The 9710-nt window shown below is 32.9% G+C and overlaps 1 protein-coding gene across 5 annotated transcripts in view; it reads right to left on the bottom strand.

The window, feature by feature from the left end:
- Positions 1-9710, bottom strand: part of LOC110031844 (geranylgeranyl transferase type-2 subunit beta 1-like) — a 34656-nt gene that overhangs the window by 5435 nt on the left and 19511 nt on the right. The window contains exon 1 of one of the 5 annotated variants that reach the window (XM_020735264.1): positions 2584-2651. The exons of the other annotated variants lie outside the window; for them this stretch is intronic. The gene's annotated coding sequence lies outside the window, so the exon portion shown is untranslated. Of the gene's footprint in view, positions 1-2583; positions 2652-9710 lie in introns of those variants that run through there. 5 annotated transcript variants of the gene reach the window in all.

Below are 9710 nucleotides of genomic sequence, written 5' to 3'. Positions count from 1 at the left end.
AAAAACTTGAATTATGGAGGTCTACATTGGAGTCTAAAGGCCTTCATTTAAGTAGAACTAAGACCAAATACATGAAATGTAATTTTAGTAGTAGCTCTAGTAACGGAAGTGCAACTTTGTGTGATCAAATTATTAAAAGGTGTAAACGATTTAAATATCTCGGGTTGGGTGTTCTCAAAGCGATGGTTATATAGATGGGCATGTTAATAGTAGAATTCAAGTTGGTTGTTTGAAGTGGAGGAATGCTTCGGGCCTTTTGTGCGATAGAAAAGTATCGCTTAGACTGAAAAGAAAATTTTATAACACGGTAGTGAGACCTGCAATGCTCTATGGCGCTGAATTTTGGCCTTTAAAAGAGAAGCATAATACTAAGTTAAGTGTTGCCGAAATGAGAATGATTAGGTGGATGAGTGGCTTTACACTTAGAGACAAAATGCGAAATAAATATATTCGTGATTGGGTTGGTGTAGCTCCTATGACGGACAAAATTAAAGAAAGTCTTCTTAGAAGGTTTGGTCACATTAAGCGTCGACCATCTGATGATCCGATTAGGAGAATAAATGTTTTAGATTCGACTTATGTTAAGAAAGGCAGAGGAAGACCTAGGAAGACTTGGGCTTATTGTATAAAAAATGATCTTAATTTATTAGAACTAAATGAAAATATGGCACTAAATAGGACGCAGTGGAGAAAAAGGATTCATGTAGCCGACACCACATAGTGGGATTAAGGTTTTGTTGTTGTTGTCTTTTAAAACATGTTTTTTAGTGCATTTTTAATGTTTTTTTTTCTATAAACAAATAAACATGTTTTTTAAAACAATCAAAATAACTTTTAGGTATTTTGAGTAATTCAAAAATAATCATATCTTAATCAAACCAATCAAAAAAATTTTGTTTTAAATCAAAACATAAACAAAACAAATTAAAATAAAAAAAAACAAAAGTGATCCCAAACTGCCTCTATAAAAAAATAGCATTAGTCAGCAACTGATGTTAAGAACTCCAGCAATGGGGTTGTAAACGAACAAAGTCGAGTTGCATACTTTTCCGTGCAAGCTCCTTATTTATTTCCTTATGGAATTTAACCAAAATTAAAAAATACCTATGTTTTGAAATCTTTTTTATACATTATAGAGGGGAATTTACATATTTACCATCCAATTCTTTATAATTAACATATATAACACCTTAAATATACAAAAATAATACCTAAAACTTACATAAAAGTACAAAACTATTGCTTCAAAGACCCTCGCTACAGTCTTCTTCTTCCTCTCCAAAATGCAACAATTTCTTTCTCGTTAGAAGAGCTAAACCTCGCCTTCTCCGGCGAGGTCGGGAACCATAGAACTTGTTAATTGCTTTGGTTCCAACTAGATGAGGAAATGAAGACATGGAACCAATTAAACTATTCTCTAATGAGATCAAAGAAAAATAAAGTTTCACCCTTATTGCAGAAGGCAGATTCCAGTGTTATCAATGCACAAAGCGTAATGCAATGCACAAGACTTTATTTTTGCTTCAAAGCGCAAAACACTGAGCAAAATTGCATTTTTATTAATTAAAGCGCTAATAGGTTATATAAAACTATTAATGTATAATTACATTCATTAATAATTATAAAATATAAAGTATGACTTAAAAGTAATATAAAATAAAGAAAAATGTGGTCAAATACTTAATTTGAAGCAAATATTGACGGTGAACCTACAAAAAAAAATTAGAATAATTTCTAAAAGTTTATAGCAATAATTAAAAATTGCAAAAAAAAACCTATAAATTAAATTTTTATGCTTTGAAGCTTTCTTCAGCAAAGTGAAGCGGTCATCATGTGGTTCGCTTCGTTTTGCTAGTGAAGCGCGCTTTAAAATCATTGGTAGATTCCTCATATGAAACATCACCCATACTCCAAGTTTCTTACCTCATCCGATAAGAAAAAATTATTAGGGGATTCAAAACTGAGCAAACAGAATAACAAATTTTCAAATCTTTGCTAAGTATTCAAATCATGTAAACCATTACACCAATTTCCATAAGAAATAGCTAGAGAAGGCCAACAAAAGCATATATACAATCCCCATAAAACTGAAACAAGTACCATAACTCCACCACATTGAATATATGACTCAAAGATAAAGATCAAAAAAAGGAGATGAAGCAAGCTGATCTGAAGAAAATTCATAGAGATGGGAATCGAGCCGATTCAAAAGATTGTGAAACGGTTGCAGGATTGAGAAGGTAACGTTTAGATCTGAGGGGGAGAGAGAAATTTCTTGAGGGGGATTTTCATGCACTGGATTTTGGAGAGGAAGAAGGAGATTGCAAACAAGGTAACAATATGGTAGTTTTGTTATTTTATTGAAATGTTACATGCAAGTTTGCCTAAAATTTTACTGGATATTTTAAATGTTAAATGTGTTATTTAAAAGGGATTAGGTGGTATATATGTGAATCCCCCTTTTTTATTATTATTAGAGCTTTGTTTAAACTTATTTATTAGTTTTTTTATAAGTTCAAGCCACAATTAAGTTTTAATGGAGCCTAATAAATTATTGATACTAATAATTTAATCATTGCTTACTGCTAGATGTGGAGAAGCCTTTTCCCTTTACTTCCAACAATGTCTTGCCAGTCATGCATTGTGGAAATGCGTTCACCAACTTCTTCTAATACCAACACTTTTGCAAGTCGCACCTAGCCAGCTACCTCCCAAAGCCCCCCTGCCCTACTAAGCAGGGAAAGAAGATCCATCACAAAATATTCAAACCTATTCCAAAGCCAATGGGATGAAATGGATCACTATCCATGCATCAAACTAGAGTGCAACAAAGATGCATCTCTTCTTAAAAGATTTGTGGGAAAGGATCAAATATACGATTTCCTTGTTGAATAAAATATGCAGTAAGATATAGTTAAAGTATGAATTCTAGGAAAAGAGAATTTACAATAGCCAAACCAAGTCATTCCGATTATCCAAAATATTGAAGAAAGGAGAGTCGTGATTAGCACGCAAAGATGGCTTGATCTTAGAATTAATGGATGCCAACATAAAGAGCTATGCTTGGCCCCCTCCTCTACTAAAGACCACAAGCAAAAATGATCAAGGAGATACATTATGGAGTATATTTTGCAAAAATGCTCCACATACAAAGAAAAGAAGCAAAAAAAACATATGGCAACTACAAAACAAAAAATGGACAACACAATTAGACCAGAAAAAGAGAGCATAGACATGTAGATATATACTTAGGGTGTGTTTGGTTATAAGTAGGATTTGAGTTAAATAGAATTTAGTAAATCCGGTAAATCCAAAATTATCAAATCCAAATATTATTAAATCCAAAATAATATTTGGTTCAATTAAGATTAAATCCAGTTAAATCCATTTGATGTGTTTGGCATAAATTTATTTAAAATATTTTTTTCCTAGCTAAATCCGTTGAATCCAACTACTAAGTGGATTTAAGAAATCCAAATTGAATAAAAGGAATGAGCAAAAATTGTATTTAAATAACGGTGGATTTATCTAACTTATTTATGGTGTTTGGTTGGATTTACATAAATTCCAATTAAATCATGTTAAAAGTATTGTATTGAACACCCCCTCCCCCCCAACGGGATTTATGTACACATCTAGCAGTAACATAAATCGAATTTACGTTACTAATGCGTAAATTCACAGATATGATAATTCTCTTCTGTCCAATGTAACATAAATTATGTTAATTATTTAACTGTAAAAATAATTAAATAATTAACTTTTATGTGTACAATGTTAAAAAACTAGGAATTTTACAGACAGTGAATTCATATATGATCACTGAGCCTCAAATAATTTTTCATATGATTTTGAGCCTCAAATAATTCCTATATGATCACTGAGCCTCAAATAATTAAATAATTCTCTTCAAGTCTTTTGTCAGTGCAGGATTGTCTTGCTATACTACTGCGTGAATTCTCTTCTACTTCTTGAAAAATTATTTGTAAATCCAACAAATAGTCTAATTATTTGAGGCTAAAAATAATAAATAATCTAAAAACAAAAGACTTGAACAGTAGGAAAACTTATTCATTGATTCCAATTATTAACCAACGGGATCAGTAACACAAAAGAATCATTCATTGATTTCCACAAATATGAAATAGAGAAGCTAAAAAAGTTACCAAGAACACTAGGAAAAATGTCTATTGCAAGTATTTCTACTATAATATTCTCAGATTTTACCTCTTATGCCTTAAATTCTTGAAGAAACTCATTTCTAGCATATGTATCAGTGATTTAGAAGTGACAGACGATATGATCAACTCCTCAAAAAAATTTATTTCATAAATTCCTTGTCCTAGCAACCAAAAACAACATTGTTGATAAATTCTTGACAACTATGATCAGTAATAGAGGTATGCTAAAAAATAAATTCCTCGAACTCCACAACATTCCCCGTGTACCTAAATTATTTACCAATTGGGTATTCATCAAATTTTATTTAAATAATCTAAAAACAATTTTATATTTTATGCTTTAGAAATAGGCACATGGAGGATGAGTGGACTTGCCAAAGAGGATGGTCTAACCACATTGAGGAATCCAATGAATAAAAAATTCCATACACTTTTTGGTATTATCTATCTTTCAAAAAACTCTTAGATCAAATAGAGAAAATATTTGACTCCAACATCTACATTATGATCATCCATCATCTATAATTATTACGATTATGTTTCCTTCATTAGAGAAAAAAATTAATATGAAAGAATTTTATTGTGATGTTAGTGAATTGAAAAATTATGTTAATTATGTTTCCTTCAACACTGCCGTTACCGGTCCCAAGCCCGGATGAGAAAAGTGGAGGGTTGCGTTAGGTAATCGACAACCAGCGTAAAACTTGTCGAAAAAATCATGACTTGAATCCTTTTGATCATCGTGTAAGTGCTAGGGCGTCCCCTGGAAGCAACGCGCTGTATAGCCTAAATACAGTGAAAAGTGTGCAAGGGCCGCTACACCGGCGCCCGGGTGTAGTGTTAAATAAGCAAGGGTTCCCACATTACGGGCGAATGCGGGTAAAGAAGTTAGTCCATGAAACTAATGAAACTAATATTAGGATAGGATCTTGGAATATAGGCACTCTCAATGGTAAATTAATGGAATTAGTTGATATTATGATTCATAGAAAAATTAATATCTTATGTATTCAAGAAACTAAGTGGGTGGGAGAAAAGACTAAGGAGATTGATAATTTAGGTTTTACCCCCGGTCTGTCCGGCCTGCCACAACCATCTGTCCAGAATGCCTCCACAGCTTCATTTCTAGGTCTCCGTCGCAGCACCTCTTGCAGTCCTTCCGCCGCACGAATATATGACATATATCGAAATCGAGTGTAAAGGAGGAAGGGAAATGTTTGTGGTGTGTATTCATTGCATTTGCTTGGAGCATTCATTGCATCTTTGGACTATATCTCTATACCTAACTGTTGGGACGTTGCTAAAGAGGATCCTAAGTTGAAAGTGGCGATGCATTAAGAGCTTGAAGCTCTTGATAAAAATTGAACATGTGAGATTGTACCACTACCAGCAGAGAAGAAGACAATAGATGCAAGTGAATAGTCATGGTAAAGCAAACTCCAGAATGGAATACAGAGAGACACAAAGCATGAGCAGTGGAAAAAGGTTACATTTAGACACATGACATTGACTACGATGGAACTTTTCCACCAACAGCAAAGATGAGCACGATGATCACACTGGCTTCTCTAACAGTGAATGGTGGATGGAGACTCCACTAACTGGATATAAAGAATGCTTTTGATACTTTTGTGATTATGAATAGAAAGGTATATATGGAGATACCAGCAGAATTCAGTACATCCTAGACAGTGGGCAAGGTGTGTAGGGACATGAAGTCAATGATGGCATGAAGTATTCTTCTTATGCCTTGTTTGACAAGTTTAGAATTATAATAGTTGGCATGAGATATCGGTATCAATGCATTCCGCAAGGTATTCTTTCGACAACATGAAGGGAACACTATCATTTTGTTGTGTATATGGATGAAATAATTGTCATTGGTGATGATGAGGCAAAGACTGCCCAACTAGAGGGAAGAATGGGAAGACATGTTAGGTAGAGGATTTGAGATAACTCAGATACTTTCTTGGGATTAAAGTAGCTCATGGACCTGAGGGGATGGTTCTATCCTAGAGAAAGTACGTATTGGATATTCTCACGAAGACATGTATGCGAGAGTGTAAACCTGTCATCTCTCTAATTGATCGGAATGTCAAGGTCAGTATAGAGGTAGGTGAATCAATTGAACATGGGAGGTATCAGAAGCTAGTGAGCTGCCTAATTTATTTGTGTCACACTCGATCTGATATTTCTTTTGTAGTAAGTGTGGTGAGCCACTACATGCAGTATCCAAAGAAGGGTCATATGGATGCAACATATCAGATTTTGTGATATCTGAAGAGTGCACCAGATAAATGGTTGATATCCAGAAAGAATGGGCAAGTAGATATTGAGGGCTTTTGTGATTCGGACTGAGCAAGTTGTGTCAATGACAGATGGTCTATATCAGGATACTACATGTTTGTAGATGATAACTTGGTCTCACGGAAGAGCAAGAAATTGCCAGTTGTATCAAGATCAACAATAGAAATAGAATACATAGCCATGACATTAGGATTTGTGGAGATAATGTGGTTGAAAGCCTTGTTAGTTGAACTCAAAGTTGATCATGGAACTCAAACGAAGTTGTGGTGTGACAATAAGTTGGCAATCAACATTGCTAACTACCCGGTGCAACACAATAAAACTAAACATGTGGAGGTTAGTATATTCTTCATCAAGGAGAAGCTGAATAATAGAGTGTTGAAACAAAGTCATGTAGCTACTAGAGAGCAGGTGGCAGACTGCCTCGCTAAAGTACTTAGTGCAGTGAAGTTAGCTATATTTTGTGGCAAGATGGGCTTAGTGAATATCTTTTTCCCATCTTGAGGGAGAGTGTTGAAAGTTGTGTAATAAGAGGGTTTTGTTGGGTTTATTTTCTTAAATATTGTAAACGCTATTTAAAACACATATGTTGAATGAAATACCTAATTTTTGGCTTATTTCTTCCTTCTTTTTTTATTAGTTGGAGTGAGATTTGTAATATAGAGATTTATAAGTTAATAAAAGTGTTACGGTTTGATAATTATATTTTGGGTGTTTATATGCTAACAGTAACGTCCAAACAAAAAACTATTAACCGCCAAAACCAAAGAATTACAATTGTCGAAGAATCCGACATTGGAAGCATGATTTTTCGTCGATCATTATGCAATTATCCCAAAAACAAAATAATAATAATACTTGTCAAATAAATTTTAAAAATAACTTTTTAAGATTTATATAATTATGATAGAGAACACTAATTATGATAGAGAACACGGAGATACATATTAAACCAAACAAGAATGATAAATAATTTTTTATTATAATTACTTCCTACATATTTTTTCTAAGCAATTTATTTATTGTGCTCATGGAAATGGAATAATAAGTTAAATGTTTCCGAGATGAGAATGATTAGGTGGATGAGTGGCTTTACTCTTAGAGACAAAATGCGGAATGAATATATTCGTGATAGGGTTGGTGTAGCTCCTGTGACAGACAAAATTAGAGAAAGTCGTCTTAGATGGTTTGGTCATATTAAACGTCGACCATTAGATGATCCGATTAGGAGAGTAGATGTTTTAAATTCGACTTGTGTTAAGAAAGGCAGAGGTAGACCTAGGAAGACTTGGGCTTATTGTATTAAAAATGATCTTAATTTACTAGAACTAAATGAAAATATGACACTAAATAGGACGCAATGGAGAAAAAGGATTCATGTAGCCGACCCCACGTAGTGGGATTAAGGCTTTGTTGTTGTTGTTGTTGTTGTAGTGAATTGAACACAAATGTACACGCTTTCCAGCGAGTGGCACATAAACACTTATTCATCGCTCATTTATAATCATTGGGGGTTATCCACTACACCTATCATCTATGGAAACTGTTGTTTCGTGTCGTTTCTCAATGATTATACCTGCAAAATCATTCCCACTTTTTACAACATGATCAAAAACCAATTCTTAGTTAAAATAAAAACAATCAGATCGGACAATGTGAAAGACTATTTTAACCATCCTCTCCACATTCTTCTAAAACATAAGAATAATACGAATTTTGGCGAACTACACATTGGCCCTCAGCAGATTTTTTAAGTTTCTTTAGGAGTTCTCAGGTTTTGCATCATCCAAGTTTTGGCTGACCACACCATCACACCCAAACCTCTAAAAGTTTTAAAGTCAATGTAAGTCATTAATGTCCAGAAAACACAAGGCCATATCAGCTCAACCTTGTTAGTTTATATTTCCATCGATAAAAATTGTGTTCAGGCTTGCTCAATTATATAAAAAATATTATAAACAAATATTATATGAAAAGAAATGGAGTTATTCATTGAGTGCAAAAATTCCTTTACAGCCTCAGATATGGACCGTTTTTGGTTTATTTTAACTACCATGTAAAACTCAGCCTCCTAGCCAAAAATTGCTGACATGCCAGTGAAAATAACCTCAAATTCCAAGAAAAGAATACAAACAATAGATTTAAGTATTATTTAAGTGATGATGGAAGCTATTATGCTTTTTTATTTTCTTCATTTTTCATTTTCAAGTCAACACCTTGCCAATATTTTGAAACTTAAGGTTTAAATTAGAGTTTGAGATTGCTATTTGTTATGCTCCAGATTAAATATAAATGAAATTCAGAATAATAGTAACAAAATCAACAAAAATTGCATCAAGTAGCTAAACTATTCTTTTTAAGCATCCAATATTTTATGAAATGAATATGTGATATCCTCCAAGCATCAGTTTCACAAAAAAGAAAAAATAAGGAAAAAAAATTCTTCAACAGACCCCTAATTTCTTATGGAATGTTTAGCAGCTAATCATGGAACCTTTTGTTTTTTCATTTTTTTATTAATCCTGCTACTTTACTTAATACATTTTTTTTCTTTCTAATCCTTCTACACTAATTCTATTTGCCTCTTCGAGTAGTGCATCTTCTATCATCCAATGCACATGTTCAAAGGCCTATGTAACACATTTATGTGAATATAATAACTAAAATTAGCAGCGTAAGCACAAATTTTGAGTTGTGTTCACTAATTCTAATCTTAAGAACAAAATTATAAACATGTAAAGTGAAGTGAGTGAATCTCTTACAGAAAAAAAGGCGGAATGATAAAAGAGAGTAATGAAGAGAAAAAATATTGATTTAGAAATAGTCATGCCAAAAAAAAATAAATAGTTTATCCTTGCATTCCACGTGAAAAAAAAATATATATTGACAAAAATGGCATCTCCAATGTGGTTTCCTATAATTTCTAAGTGTCATTGGTCAAGAAGCTATAGTTTAGATAGATATTGCTTGTCATTTCCCATTTTATCTAAGTATTTTTTCAAATTATCGCTTATTTATCAGCATACGTTTAACCCAAAAAAAAAAAAAAAAACTAAAACTAATCTCATCACCTTTAATTTGCTTTTAAAAGTTTAACATAAAGAAGAAACAAACATATAAATAAGATGTTTATCTCCATTTATTGAAGAATAGCATAAAAGGTTCACTATTTAGCCCAACATAGAACGCTTTTGCTTCAACCCAGATAGAATTAGATTACAG

Source organism: Phalaenopsis equestris, unplaced genomic scaffold (assembly GCF_001263595.1).
Source record: "Phalaenopsis equestris unplaced genomic scaffold, ASM126359v1 Scaffold000851, whole genome shotgun sequence".
In the NCBI taxonomy this organism is placed as follows: Eukaryota; Viridiplantae; Streptophyta; class Magnoliopsida; order Asparagales; family Orchidaceae; genus Phalaenopsis; species Phalaenopsis equestris.
The sequence above is the reverse complement of the archived record's forward strand: the minus strand, read 5'-3'. Positions and strand labels throughout refer to the sequence as shown.